Source organism: Protopterus annectens, chromosome 8.part0, assembly GCF_019279795.1.
Source record: "Protopterus annectens isolate FY-2018-M chromosome 8.part0, PAN1.0, whole genome shotgun sequence".
NCBI classification, from domain to species: Eukaryota; Metazoa; Chordata; order Ceratodontiformes; family Protopteridae; genus Protopterus; species Protopterus annectens.
The window spans coordinates 1489792563-1489806944 of NC_056741.1; the positions used below are offsets into that span (position 1 = coordinate 1489792563).

At 42.9% G+C, this 14382-nt stretch overlaps 1 protein-coding gene across 1 annotated transcript in view; it reads left to right on the forward strand.

Moving 5' to 3' along the window:
• The window catches only part of TMPRSS5 (transmembrane serine protease 5), an 819938-nt gene that overhangs the window by 485561 nt on the left and 319995 nt on the right, over nucleotides 1-14382 (forward strand). The gene's annotated exons all lie outside the window — the stretch shown is intronic.

A 14382-nucleotide genomic window follows, 5' to 3' on the forward strand; every position in this document is an offset into this window, starting at 1 on the left:
TAGTACTAAAGTTCATATTGGTGATGGATTCACCAGCAGTACCACTCACTAAGCATACATGTATTGCTTTAGCCTACAATGAGACACCACATTCATCAAAGGAGAACTACGTCACATCATATGCCGTACTACTATGTCTGCCTAACAGTACATTACACATCAGTTGCTGTCCTCACAGCTAGGATAGGCACTATCATGTCAGATACAATGTCACACTAAGCTATCACACCTTTACAGACCTTGCACACATTCAGTGTTACACTTATTCAACCTCACATAGCAGCTATTGCATTAAGTACATGTGTGAGTGCATAGTGTCATAGGTAGGTAATATGCTATTGGCCCTAGGGCCTATGGCAGCCTAGCCATATGCTACCCTGGCCTTTGACACACATGTACTTTGATTTCACTTGCCCCTGCCAACCAGAACCACAGAGGTGTTTCCTGGGGTGTATTCCCAATCTCCCACACAATCATCAGGGGTATTTATAACAACTGCTAAGGAGGAGCCTTGTTTGCTATTGCTATGTGGTATATTCTGGTGTATGGCATATCTCTGAGATGGGAACTTATCCCTCCAGCATGTGCTGTTTAGTGAGCTGACAAGGTTTAGAGCCCTAGAGCATGTTTCCCGGAGGGATTGTGATATGTTGCCATGGTGGTTGTCACCCAGCTATGGGTGTGACATACCTCTGTATGTCCGGCAGAGGTCACCTCTGTGTGGCCAGTATGCAATACAGTGTAGTTGTGGTTTTGTGAGTCAGTCTGCATAGGGCATCTGTTTGCGGCCAGTATTACCCTTTGGGAGGTCTGTCTGTGGCCTGTTCACCTGGTGTAGTTGTCATGTGATGTACATACCACACAGGGCATTGTGATGAGTAGAGGGGAACTCTACCCTATACTTCCATAGATGACACACCTGTTGTCATGACACATACCACACAGACAGATTACAGGTGTAGTGTGGCACTATCTTCATCAACGCGGAGGCTACTGTCCACCTGTGTCCCATGTTCCCTTATCACACCTTCACTGTTAGGTAGATCTCTACCTATGTGGTAGTTAATGGGTACACTGTTTTGGGAAGGTGGAATGGCACTGCAGTATCAAAACTTGTCTACAGTCCATGCCTTGGTCACCACACACCTGTTGCAGTACATATGACCCCGTGTCTCTCTCTCTCTCTCTCTCTCACTCTATATGTATGTATGTATATATATATATATATATATATATATATATATATATATATATATATATATATATATATATATATATATATATATATATATATATATATATATATATATTTATCTAGATATATATATATATATATATTATATATATATACATATCTGTACACATACATGTACACATCCATTGCTGTACACATGGATGTACATATAGGCACATGTACAGTCCACCTTTCATGGTGGGGATATCACTTATGCGACAGTTGTGGGATGTACAGGTATGTGATTAAATTGCACAGTGTTGTGCAGAATGCATGTGGGTGTCCTCAGCCCTTGTAGCATTAGCAGGCCTCACTGGCTGTAACACAGCAGATCTGACAAATCTGTCCCACAGCATTTAACCACCACATGACATATATCAACACTACCATAGCTGGCCTTAGGCATAGGCCAACTGGGTGGCCGCCTAGGGCGCCGCTCTAGCAGGGGTGCTTTTCCACTATTTATGTGGTGTAGTAAGACAAGGATGGGGGCACCAGGAAGTGTGGTAGGGGGCACTGTGGAGCCCTTTTGCCTAGGGCACCAGTTGACCTAAGGCCGCTCGTGAGCACTGCATGCTGTTTCTAGGCCACACACTACAACCTACATGGATATATGCACATATCAACCTTCACTGACAGATATCTGTCCACCCTTCACTAACAGTTGCAGTATGTCCCTTGCCCTATGCACATGTGCAGATACAGATAGATGCATACTGCTGCCACACATGGATGATTTGCAGTGTGTAGAGTACTCTTCAGGAACATCTACAACATGCCAACAAATACATTTGAGTTACATACCTTACCTTTGTATTTCCCTGCTCCGTGTGTTACGGTTTTGTAGATTTTTTTTTTATTGGTGGTTTGTTTTGGGTTTTTGCCCTCTATTTAACTTTCTGTCTCAGTTTCATACTCTGTTCTGTCTCTGTCTCAGTCTGTGCCTGTGACCGTGTCTCTCTCTCTCTCACTCACTATCTCACAGCACCTGCAATGATATAATTGCATGTGTGGACTGCAGGTGCAGCCTGCTTTTCTAGGTATCTGCACTTGTGCATATGACAGCCTCTGCACCAATTGCTGCCCACCATTCAGTAATTGCATGCAGCCTGCTGTTTGGTGATTGCATTACTCACTGTGATTGCAGCCCACTTCTATAAAATGCTAGGTTAGGTAGGCGTAGCCCTTTCAGATTTCCAAGGTGGGGCCCATGCTTGTTTGCTCTGGACACCGTTGTGTCAGTCTGAAGGTTGGTATATGTCTCTTATCTGATGCTAGGGTTGTAGCCAGTTATATGCATGTTGCACTCAAACCTGAATGTTGCTGCTTCCAGTACACACATCTCAGCGTAAACATGTACGCACCGCTCCAAATGCTAACACAGGATACATGGGAGTATGTACGTTTTTCTCACTTACACAATTAACTGCCATACAAATGTGGTTATTGCACTGTATTCCTGTGGCCAGTATTTATCCTGGTCTGATACTGTGTGGTGTTTGTAAGGTGCTACTGTAACATTATTCCCTGCTAGGATGGCTGGTTCTCCTTTCACAGTCATGTCATGCAATTCCACAACCACTGCTGGTAAAGACCCACAGAAAAAGGATTTGTGTTATACCATTCCTAATTTCCATTTACATTCCCTCATTGTAATACATGATATATTTATTTCAAAACCAAATCATTTGTATATCTGCTGTGGCTTAGTGGTAATTCATGCAGTCTATTGTGTCAATGGTCTGGGGTTCAAGACTGACAGAGGTTTTTCTTCTTTTGCTGCTCAGCAGAACAAGGGCCCTGCCATAGAGTGACTAAGGCACTTTTAAGCAGTTGTAAGCGGGTTTGCACGGGTTTGTGCGACTCTTAGCGACACTTAGCTAAGCGTACACATGCGCACACTTGCTTAAACCCGCTTACTACCGCTTAAAAGTGCTTACTCCCACTAACCCACACGCTAATTTCTTTTAAAGAAAAGAAAATGGGGAGATAGGAAAGTGGTGAAAAAGGGGGCACAAAGATGGACAGACAGTAGGTAAACAAGCTCGGGATGTGCAGGACGGGTGTAGGGAAGGTCCATAGCTGCCCATTTCTTTACCAGCAACAGCTGTGCATATGCAATGAATTTGGAGTGAAATTTGAAACCTTCCACCCCTGGGAGAGGGGTGAGGACAGCAAAGTATGTTGTACTGCCAATTCTAATTATCAGCTTACATGTCCAATGGACATGTGCGCAAAATGGGCAGCTATGTATGGGGCGTAATTTTTTTGTGGGTACAGATTGCCCTTTTTTTTTAATCAGGAGAGAGTGGGACGTGAGGTAGAGGAAGTAGGTATGTCCAGGGAGGTAGGTTGGGAAGGTAAACAGACAAGACAGACAAGACACACACAGGGGTGGTGTATGACACATGGGGTGGGTGAACACAATTGACGGGTTCAGATGTTTGGAAATTGCAAGCCCATGAGCCCAAAGATGGTAACAGTGGAACTGAGATCCCCACCCATGGGCAGTCACCACTGAACCTTCACAGCCCCAAGGGTGGCTGTGCTGGGGGCTGCGTAGGATGGGCAGGCTCACCCATGAGATGTGCCACTCTTGCCTCGAGCTGGCGTAGGGGATCAGCGACTGAACGCTGGATCTCCCTATGCACCACAACCCGGACCCTTCAAAGGGTGACAGGTGGCCCTTCTCCACCCACACTTGCACGGGGGGGGACGAGCCCCATCCCCTGCAGCACTTCCACCCAAAGGTGGCACAGGAACAATGGAGGAGTGGAGCCCGGGCTGGGCACCAGACCTGCTGGTGCCAGGTGCACTCGCCAGCTGAAGAGGGACAGGTGGGTCCGCTGGGACCTGCCTTCCTATACGTTCTGTGATTAGGTGTGTTTAATTACAACATAAGCAAAACAGCACTCCAGATTAGTTGTAACAGCATGCAGTAATATTCCCATTAACCCAACACACCAAGGTTAGAACATTTGAACAGCAAGCATAACACATGCATATACTGAACCACAGTGGATATTCCAACAGCATGCAGGGATGTTTGGTAGCAACAGGCCACCATGATTGTGGTGTTTAAAAAGGGCACATGCATCAACGTGAATGCAAATATTTATAGAACAATAGGACATATGTCCCAACAAATATTTAAATTTACACATACCCATTGAAGTGTGGAATTGCATGGTTTATGCACATACAGTAGGGTGTAGAAAAAACCTTGGTTAACATCTTATAATGACCTATTAGTCTACACTACATTCTTAGTGACTGCAAGTGTATATCCCCTACATGTATTATTACACTTGGCACCATACATTAGGTTGTGTAATGGGTTTGGCTAGTTCAATATATGCCTGACCTATATCTGACATACTAACTGTCCAGGATGCAGATGCTACTGCTACATATTTCTTGATTGCATTTATATTTCTTTATCTTCATATATGGGATGTTTTCACATGACATTTTCACTTAAATTTGTACAGAACCCTGCATTTCTTGACACACACTCACATTTCTGGGGAAAATAACATGCTACATGTGTGCCAGATTTACTTATTCATGCCAGCCAGTAACTGACTGTTGTGGACTGTATATATGTTTCACAGCTACTAGCACTTCCATCACCCACTTTATATGGGACTGCACAACTCTGGGTTGCCAGCACCTTTTCAAACAGTACTGTTTGTATAATGCAAGGGTACAACAACATTTCAAACTCTGTGACACAGACACACTCTGGGTTTTATACCTTTATTAATGACATTACACACTTTTCCACAGGCTCACTCCTTTATTTGTTTTAACGGTGTATATGGCAGACATGTTCAACACATATTATACCTTTATTAATAGGTTAGAACACTCTTTTTTCAGGCTCACTCACTTATTTTATATGACAGTGCCTGCAGAGATATTATTCCAGACATATGTTACCTTTCTTAATGGGTTACTACACTCTTTTTCTGCCTCTCTGACGTTTTTATCTGACAGTACATGCAGAGGACTTATTCAGGCAATTTTATGGCTGTATTATTGGACTACAACACTTTCTTTCATGCCCTCTCCCATATTTTATATAACAATACATGCAGAATAATCACTAACCTGCCTGGTGGCACAGCCTTAGCAGCCTATCAGCATAGGCTTGCTGATTCGCAGCATGGTCACCTGCAGCTGTAAAGTAAATGAAGGGATATTGAGACATACCTATCCATTATACATACTCCATCATCAGTTCTTACATACTGCATTCCATGGCTACATACTCAGTTGTGGGGCATCACGCATCCCACGGGCCTCCTGTATCCATTGGTTCAACTGGTCCTGCTTTCGTCTCTTCAGGTCTGCATGGTGGTGACGGACCTGCTCACCAGTCCGAGGAATGCCTGTGGCACTGGTGAGGTCATGAGCTAACTGGTTCCAAGCCTCTGCCTTGCACTCCGTCCCTTGGAACTGGCCCTGCAGGAGTCTTGACTCATGACAGTGGACAAGGAGCTAAACCATGTATTTTGACTCCTCAATGCCCCAACATTGTGCTCGGAACCGTGTTACCTCTCCGACACCAGACATTCTAACTGCAGATGTGAGCTACAATCAATTATGGCATGTATTCCAGCCTGTGGGGCTTAAATATGCCGCATTTCCTGCACTTTTTTGTGATTGGCCGTTTTGTAAAATTCTCGGATGACTGCAGACCTGCTTAGTAATGGTTAAACTAACATTAGTAAGTATATGAATGTTAACAGTGGCTGTTTCCCCTATGTTGCCATGGCTTTGTGGTTCTGTACTTTGCTTCTGATGCACATAGTTTTGGGTTCTTGGGTTCGAACCTTGTCATTCATTTTATTTTCATACTGTCCAGACAGACTAGGGGGTGTGGCTGCATTTAAGCAACTTTGCTTTACGTTGCTCCTCGGTGCCCTACGGTGCCCTGGTTGGCACGGCGCGCACGTCCGCACAAACAGATTGCGCTGGTTAAGGCACTATTTCGCTATGGGCACCTCTATTCTGCTGGGTGAAGCGCTATTGAACTATGGGCATCTCTATTGCGCTGGGTGAAATGCTGCTTAACTGCAGGCAATTTTATATTGGGATCCTTTAAAATATTTATTTTGTTCACTGATACATTGGCCATTTCACTGCTTTTTAGTTATGTTTAAACATATTTGTTAGGTAATATTCCATATACTGATTTAAAAAATAAGTACGAAAGGGAGTGGTGGTACCCGAACCATGAATGCCTCTTCTTTGTGCGAATGCTCTACCATTACGCTATTGCTATTTGGTGTGATTTGCATAAACATTCTTTCTTATGCTCTTCCATGTCAGAATTACTGTAGCTAAGCAATGGGCACACCCACACACACACTCGCAAATACGGGCAACTATTTTGGGAATTTAAAAAAAAATTAATGTTATGGGTTTTAGAACTGTGATGGGGGTTTACAATATCAGACAGTGAGGTGTTGGGTGCAGGGACATTTGAGCAGACTCGCTCTTGTTTATTTGCTTTTATTTTAAACACTTGCAGGGGTGTGGACATTTAGACTGCTTGACAGTCGGACACACCCCCTGCTTTCTTACACGGTCCATGTAAGACTTACGGTTGAGTCAGCGTGCCCTCATGCATATTCATGGCATGCTGACGTCATACCATTCAACTGCAGCCTCCAAGTAAGACTTATTAAGTCTTACACGGAGGATTCATGAATCTGGGGGAATGTAAAACCTGTTTTTCTTACAAATTTGTAAGTTTACAGCAGTAATGTTTGCAATCTGTCCCTGGTTGTGGGCCTTTGATCCAGCCCCCCCCCCCAATTATTTTTGGAGTTGTCCAGTATTCTTACAGGTTGAAAGATATGCATAGTCATTTAGGATTGCCTTTCAGATTTATATGTTCCAGAAAATGCTTACTAAATAAATAGTGCAATATCCAGCAATCTAGCAGCTTTTACAGCTTATAAGAATGAAGTCTGTCTCTAAATCTGGCCTCTTGTAGTTGTGTGTGTGTGGAAGAGAAAAGTGGGAAATTAGCACAATATCCAGATTTTTACCTCTTTTTTTCTCTTCCTAACTTTTGGTCTGGTAGGGTCAGCCTCAAGTCAAGTGGTGTCCTAGGCAAAAGGGCTCCACAGTGCCCCCCCACACACACACATACACTACTTGGTGCTCCCATTCTGGTCTATTTACACCATGCAGATTACTGGAAAAGCATCCCTGCTAGAGTGGCGCCCTAGGTGATCACCTAATTGGCCTATACCTAAGGCTGGCTATGTGGTTTGGTTGGCTGTGGTTTTCTGATTTTTTTGCATCTGAGGCTCCTTTCCAGTCACAAATTATAATTGAGCCTGTAGTCTTTCCCCTTGTTCCATTGCTAATAATGGGAAAAAAAGTCATGTCCTGATTTCTACTATAAAAGAAACCTAAAACAAAGCTCACAATATGTGTCTCACATGTGGAAGTGCTATACGATTGCTGCAAACAATCAGGTGCTTGCTTCACTAAAGTGGACCAGATAGATTGCAGATTTTCACTGACATAACCTCCTCACTGGAGGAAGTATTAACAGGAAAACAAAATACATGTCAATGACCTCAGCTCACAGTAATGCCAGATCTGATTACCAAAGATGGGCACAGGAAAAACCCACCTGTGTCATGGCTGGATTTTAATGGGGGCCCTCCCCAGTAGCAACAGATTTGGGGGGCCCCCATGACCACTGGTTTCATGGGTGCCTAATGCCGGCTATGTAAATCTGAACTGCTCAAACTCCCATCTTTCTTTTTACTACTCTACATATTTGCTTGTCAGTCACCCTTTCCAACACTTTTATGCAATGAGACATGAATTTGATACCTCTTTGTGACCCACAGTTATGAATACCCATTTTGCTCCTGTACACTAGCAGTAGAATGCTTAGTCTCCAGTCATCTAGGATACTTCTTTCTCTTCATACTATGAGTGCCCTTAGGAGCCATTTCTTCCCTTATTAGCCCAACATTTTGATCATGCCTGCTGTGACGTTATCCAAGCCTGCTGCTTTCCTTCACTTCATTTTCCTTGGTGCTATTCTTACATCTTCTAGGATGGGCTCTTCTTCTTCCTCCGTGGTAGTCTGTTTATACAGCAGTACAAATCTGCTGGGTTTTCTTCATTCAGAACCTGCTGGAAATATACCTGTCATTTGCCTTTGCTGTCCCATGAACTGGTAAGCAGGTTGTTGCTGGCATCCCTTATAAATGGTGCCTGCTGCTTTTCTTCATTACCTTTGTGTCTTTTCCTTGTAACCTGATAGAATTTCTTTGTGCCATCTGCAAAGTCACTTGCCAGAAGCTGGTAGAATGTGTTTAATGTCTTGCTCCTTGCTATTACAACTGCTGTGTTAACCTCTTTGTTAGCCGACCACTATTATTTTTTAGCCTGGTCTAGCTTTTCTATCACACTTTTCCTGCACTCCTTTTTTCTTTTGATAACTTCCTGGACTTCTACATTCCACGAGCAGCTTTCTCTTAAGTACCTTATCTCCATAACTGTGTCTGCTGCATACGTGTTCTATAGTCTTGACATATGCTGTTTTCAGATGCTGCTGTTTTTAGACTCCACCTATTTCATCTTCTTCCAGAGGTGCTAGAGCCCAGAGTATTTCCCTGAACAGTTGAGCTTTTGCCCCAGTCAACTTATAGGTATTCAGCCTAGTCTCTGCTGCTTTAACCACTGCTTGCAGCTGCTTTTGGCCTCCAGTGGTTTATGCAGTAGCAGACTGTTGCACTGGGGATGACTTTGCAATTTCTGACTGTGCCACAATGCCCATTCCTTACTAGGAGGAACTCTACTTTAGTTGCATTTTGATGACTCTTGTATGTGGTCTCTTGTTACCATCTTTCTTGCTGAACCATGTGTTGGACACTATCGAGCCATTTTCCAGACAGGTGTCTAGAATGGCCTCTCCTGTCTTCCTTTTCTTTCCCTCATGTGGACCCAAGCAGTCCTCATATCCTTGATGCCTAAAGCTGTTGATCGAATATAAGTACCCAGGTCCCCTGTTATCAACACAAACTCACATTGTCCATCTTTATCTAGTAGGTCATGAAACTGCTGCCTGAGTGCACTGTTTTCCTCACCAGCACAACTCTGCTATGGGGTATAGGCTGAGATTATGAATACTGTTCTATCTTTACATTAGAATCTAATTGCCATTAGTCTATCACTAATTCTGATGACATCTCTGTCTTCTGAAGATTCTTCCTTGCCACAATTCCTACACCTTTTCTAGTCTGTCCTCCCCCTCATTAGTAGACTCTGAATCCCATTCCAAATGACTTTACTACACTACCATTCTGTCTTGCCTCCTGAATAAACGGGATCCCCTGTGTCCTCCTTAACATCATGTCATCTACTCCCAAGCTGTGTCCTGTCAGTTATTGCTCTCCTACTTTGGACACAATAGAAGAGTCTTTGTGGGTTCTGTTCAAGCAGCTTTATTATATACAAACACATCTCAATAGAAGTTTACTAACTGGAAATATATCACTGATTGATAAGTATATTTCTTGGCATTTTAACCATTCAGAGTTCTGCATTGTCTTAATTCTGCCTGACAGAATTGTTTTATATATTTTCTGGCATTGTTTTCTGTTTCTCATCTGTCCTGAAACTGTTTACCCCCTATTTCTGAGGTGGAGTTTATAAAACTGGTCTAACAGCTTGTGTGTTATCTGATTGCTTCAAGGCTTGCTGATTAAAAAAAATAGTTTCTGTTTGTAAATTCTTGCATACACTGTTGGAAACTCCTGGGTTCTAGCTGGTGTGATTCTCAAACAATCTGGAAATAAATCACTGATTGATAAGTATATTTCTTGGCATTTTAACCTTTCAGAGTTCTACATTGTCTTAATTTTGCCTGACTAAATTGTTTTATATATTTTCTGGCATTGTTTTCTGTTTCTCATCTGTCCTGAAACTGGTTTTCCCCTCCTCCCCACCCTATTCTTGTGGTGTTGTTATAGTTGGTTGCTTTGCAGTTGCCCACCCCTACTGTAAATTTGATCTGGGACACCCCTCCCAGTCTGGTGTTCACTCGACTTAATACAGAGAGAACATTTGAGAAGGCCCAACCCACTTAGGTTCTTAACCTCTGCTCCTCCTTCCTCTCTCCTTGCACTTTACTAAAAAAAAAAAAAATCTGCACTTTATTTTGCTTTTGCCTCATCTTTAAAGTACTCAGTTGTATTTATTCTGCTGCATTTATTACTGCTTTGTAGTAGCCTGATTAAATTGTAACTGTAATTCTAAGCCTTTCAGTTTAAGCACTTGGGCTTCAGACCAGTTGTTTTACATTGATAAGGTTTGTGGTATGCACTGTTGTGGCAGGACAGGTAGCTTACATCCTTCTAAAGTGGGAACTGCTGATTGAAGGCTCAGTGTCTGTTATTCTAAAAGTGTATTAGTTCTGGTTTAAGCACTTGGGCTTCAGGCCAGTTATTTTACATTAAGAAGATTTGTGGTCTGCACTCTTGTGGGAGGAGAGGTTAGATTCTGCCCTTCTGAGCTGGGAATCTCTGGTTAAAGGATTATCGAGGCTGCTTATTTGAACTGTTTCTTTCTGAAACTGGAGCACCTTGTTTGCTGTAGCATAGACTAGATACAGGCATGCTGAATCTAGATTTGTATGTATAACTTGAGCACTAATTCAGGCCATCTTTTTTGGAAAAGGTTCCCCTGCACCCTAGTGGCAGGAGTGTGCAGTTAGAACTTGTCTGATTGAAGACTGCTAGAACATGGCTCAGTTTTGAGCTTTTTTACTGGTTAATTGGATAATTTGTTTACATCAGTTTGCTCGAAATTGCACTTTATTCATCTGCTTTTACTGTATTTGTGTTAATTCCTACTTTATTGCAGTTATTCTGCTACATTTATTACTGCTTGTTAGTAGCCGGATTAAATTGTAACTGTTATTCTAAGCCTTTGGTTGAAGCACTTGGGCTTCAGACCAGTTGTTTTACATTAAGAATGTCTGTGGTCTGCACTGTTGTGGCAGGACAGGTAGCTTATATCCTTCTAAGTTGGGAGTTCCTGATTGAAGGCTTAGTGTCTGTTATTCTAAGAGTGTATTAGTTCTGTTTAAGCACTTGGGCTTCAGGACAGTTATTTCACATTAAGAAGGTGTGGTCTGCACTCTTGTGGGAGGAGAGGATAGATTCTGCCCTTCTGAGCTGGAAGTTTCTGTTTAAAGGCTTATTGTGCCTGCTTATCTGAACTGTTTCTTTCTGAAATTGGTATGCTTTGTTTGCTGTAGTACAGACTAAATTCAGACCTGCTGAATCTAGCTTTGTTTTTATAACTTGAGCACTAATCCAGACCATCTTTTTTTGGAGATGGTTCCCCTGCACTCTAGTGGCAGGAGTGTGCAGTTAGAACTTGTCTGATCGAAGACTGCTGGAACAGGTCTCCATTTTTAGCTTCTTATTGGTTAATTTGTTTAAAGCAGTTTGCTCATTTGCTACTGTTATATATATAAAAAAATGCACTTTATGCATCACACTTAGCTAGGGTTAAACTATTCCAGGTGCCATAAAGTCTGCTCTTCAAATTTTCCCTTAGAACTTGCCATTTTTTTTAGTTTTAGCACTCAAATCTTTTTCTTTGAGCTCAGCACTTGTTCAGAACTCGTTGTAAGCACTAAATAAGCTACAAATTACAACATTATTCAACTTACCTCACTTGTCTAGAGGAAAACAGTTTTTAGTACTTAATAAATAAGCACCTATCCAGGCATGACTACGAGTCAGCTCCTGGTGTTTTTTCTTGTCTACCTGATGAATCTGGGCATCTTGGGGTAATGCAGCAATTGCCTCATGTACACAGACAACCCTCTCCTCCTACCACCCAACACTACAACCTGTGAGAAATGCACTTATATAGCCAAACTGGAAGCAAAGCTCTCTTCACCCAAGACTGGACTAGACAGTCAAGAGGAGAAGGTAAACCACACTCACCACATAGTCCCTCAAAATCTACACCACCAAGCCACACACATAGCAACACAAAACACACACCTACATTCATGGAGGTTCTCAATAAAAATCTGCTCAAGCAACAGAGACTTCCAAAGCATGCAACCTCACCCCTCCAACACAACTCAAATGACACCTAGACCACAAACTCAGTGTGTCACTCAACCACAGCCCATAAGGCATAACAATGTACCCAACATTCTAGTCATACGTGACTCTATAGTCAGGCACACTGATGTTCCACTCACCAGGCTAAATAAGGAGAAAGTTACTGTCAGCTGCCTGTTGGGTGCCAGGATCCACCACATAAGGCACAAACTCAGGTCAATCCACAACAAGTACAAATATGACTCTGCCATTGTCCATGTTGGTGTGAATGACCTGACACGTACCTCCCTGGACTACATGAAAAGAGACATGGAGGAGTTCTCCGATCTTGTAGCCCAGGCGGGTATGACCCCAGCCTTGAGTAGCATCCTGCCATCACCCAGAATGATACCACTGTACAAGGCCAAAATGACTGACTTGAACAATTGACTAAGCTTGTGGTGTCATTCTAAGGGGATCCAGTATCTGTCTGCCTGGGATGACATGAACGACAGACCACAATTCTTTGCCAGAGATGGCCTGCACCTGTCGCCCTTGGGATTCCGGATACTGACTAAGGCTCTTACCACCCCTACAGTGCCTTTCTTTAGGCAAGGTTCAAATGACAAATTCACCACCATAACAGGTACAAGCAAGCAAAATCTGAGGGTAATGCTACTCAATGCTAGAAATCTAAACCTCAAAATGCATTCACCCGAGGCATTCCTTAAAATGGAGGACATCGACATCTGTGCAGTGACAGACACCTGGATCAAAGCTCCAGAGAGCACCCCTGCATTACCAGGCTATAATTCATACCACACCTTTCGGCCACCTAACTTGGTCCGAAACACTAACGGTGGAGGCGTGTCCATATTCATTAAGGATATCCACACCTCCAGACTGGTTGCTCAGCATAGTGCATCCGAGAATATCCAAGTGCAAGTAACTCTGGGCAAGACCTCAATTCAAACTGTAACTTGCTACAGATCCCCCACCATGCCCCAGGATTCCCACGCCTCATTTCTTGATACATTGGAAAATATTAAGGTACAACCCAACAACCTAATAATGGGCGATTTCAACTACCCCACCATTAACTGGGAAAACTACTCATGTACCAACTCTTTTGCTCAACATTTTCTGGAATTCATAAATTCCAACGTCTTGGATCAACTTATCCACACCCCCACCAGGGGCAGCAATATCCTAGACCTGGTCATTACCAACATGAGTGACCGGTGTTCCACACCAGAGGTCAATTCCTCATTGGTCAGATCCGAACACAAGCTAATCAGCCTAGACATCCACGTCCTGCCCCCTCCCCCCATTAGGAAAACCACCATAAAAAATTTCTCCAAAGCCAACTTCACGCTTCTTAACACAGAAATGGCAAACTTCACAACACCCATACAGACGTACAGTAAAGGTATGACTGCTGAATCCTACACAAATGCACTTTATAAGCACTTACATGAGTGCATGGATCGTGCTATCCCTAACAGAACCAAGATGCTATCTTCCAAAAAAGGGAAGCCAATCTGGTGGTCTCCTGCCATAAACAAACTCTACAACAGAAGAAAGAAAATGTTGCAAAAAAAAAAGAGTAAAATCCCATGACTGGAAGAACTCCCTGGTCAGCCTCAGTAAGAAGCTGAGATCCCTCATAAAATCCTTCAAAGATAGTTATGAAAACAAAATCGCCACTGATTCTAAAGACAACCACAAAGCATTCTATAGCTATGTCAAGAATCTCAATGGCAACACTCAGATCTGCTCTGAGTTACAGCACAATGGCACTAAATATACAGAACCAACTGATATTGCCAACATCCTGGCAGATAGGTTCAGTACTAACTTTACCCCCCTCACCCCCAAAAGGGCCCATCTCTATACTGGAAGAATCCAAAGTTCCTGTAATCATGGCTGCACAGGTAAAAAACACACTCTCCAAAGCCAGCAACACAGCATCCATGGGACTTGACAACATCCCAGGCTGCGTTCTATATGAACTAAAGAATGAACTGGCAACCCACCTAA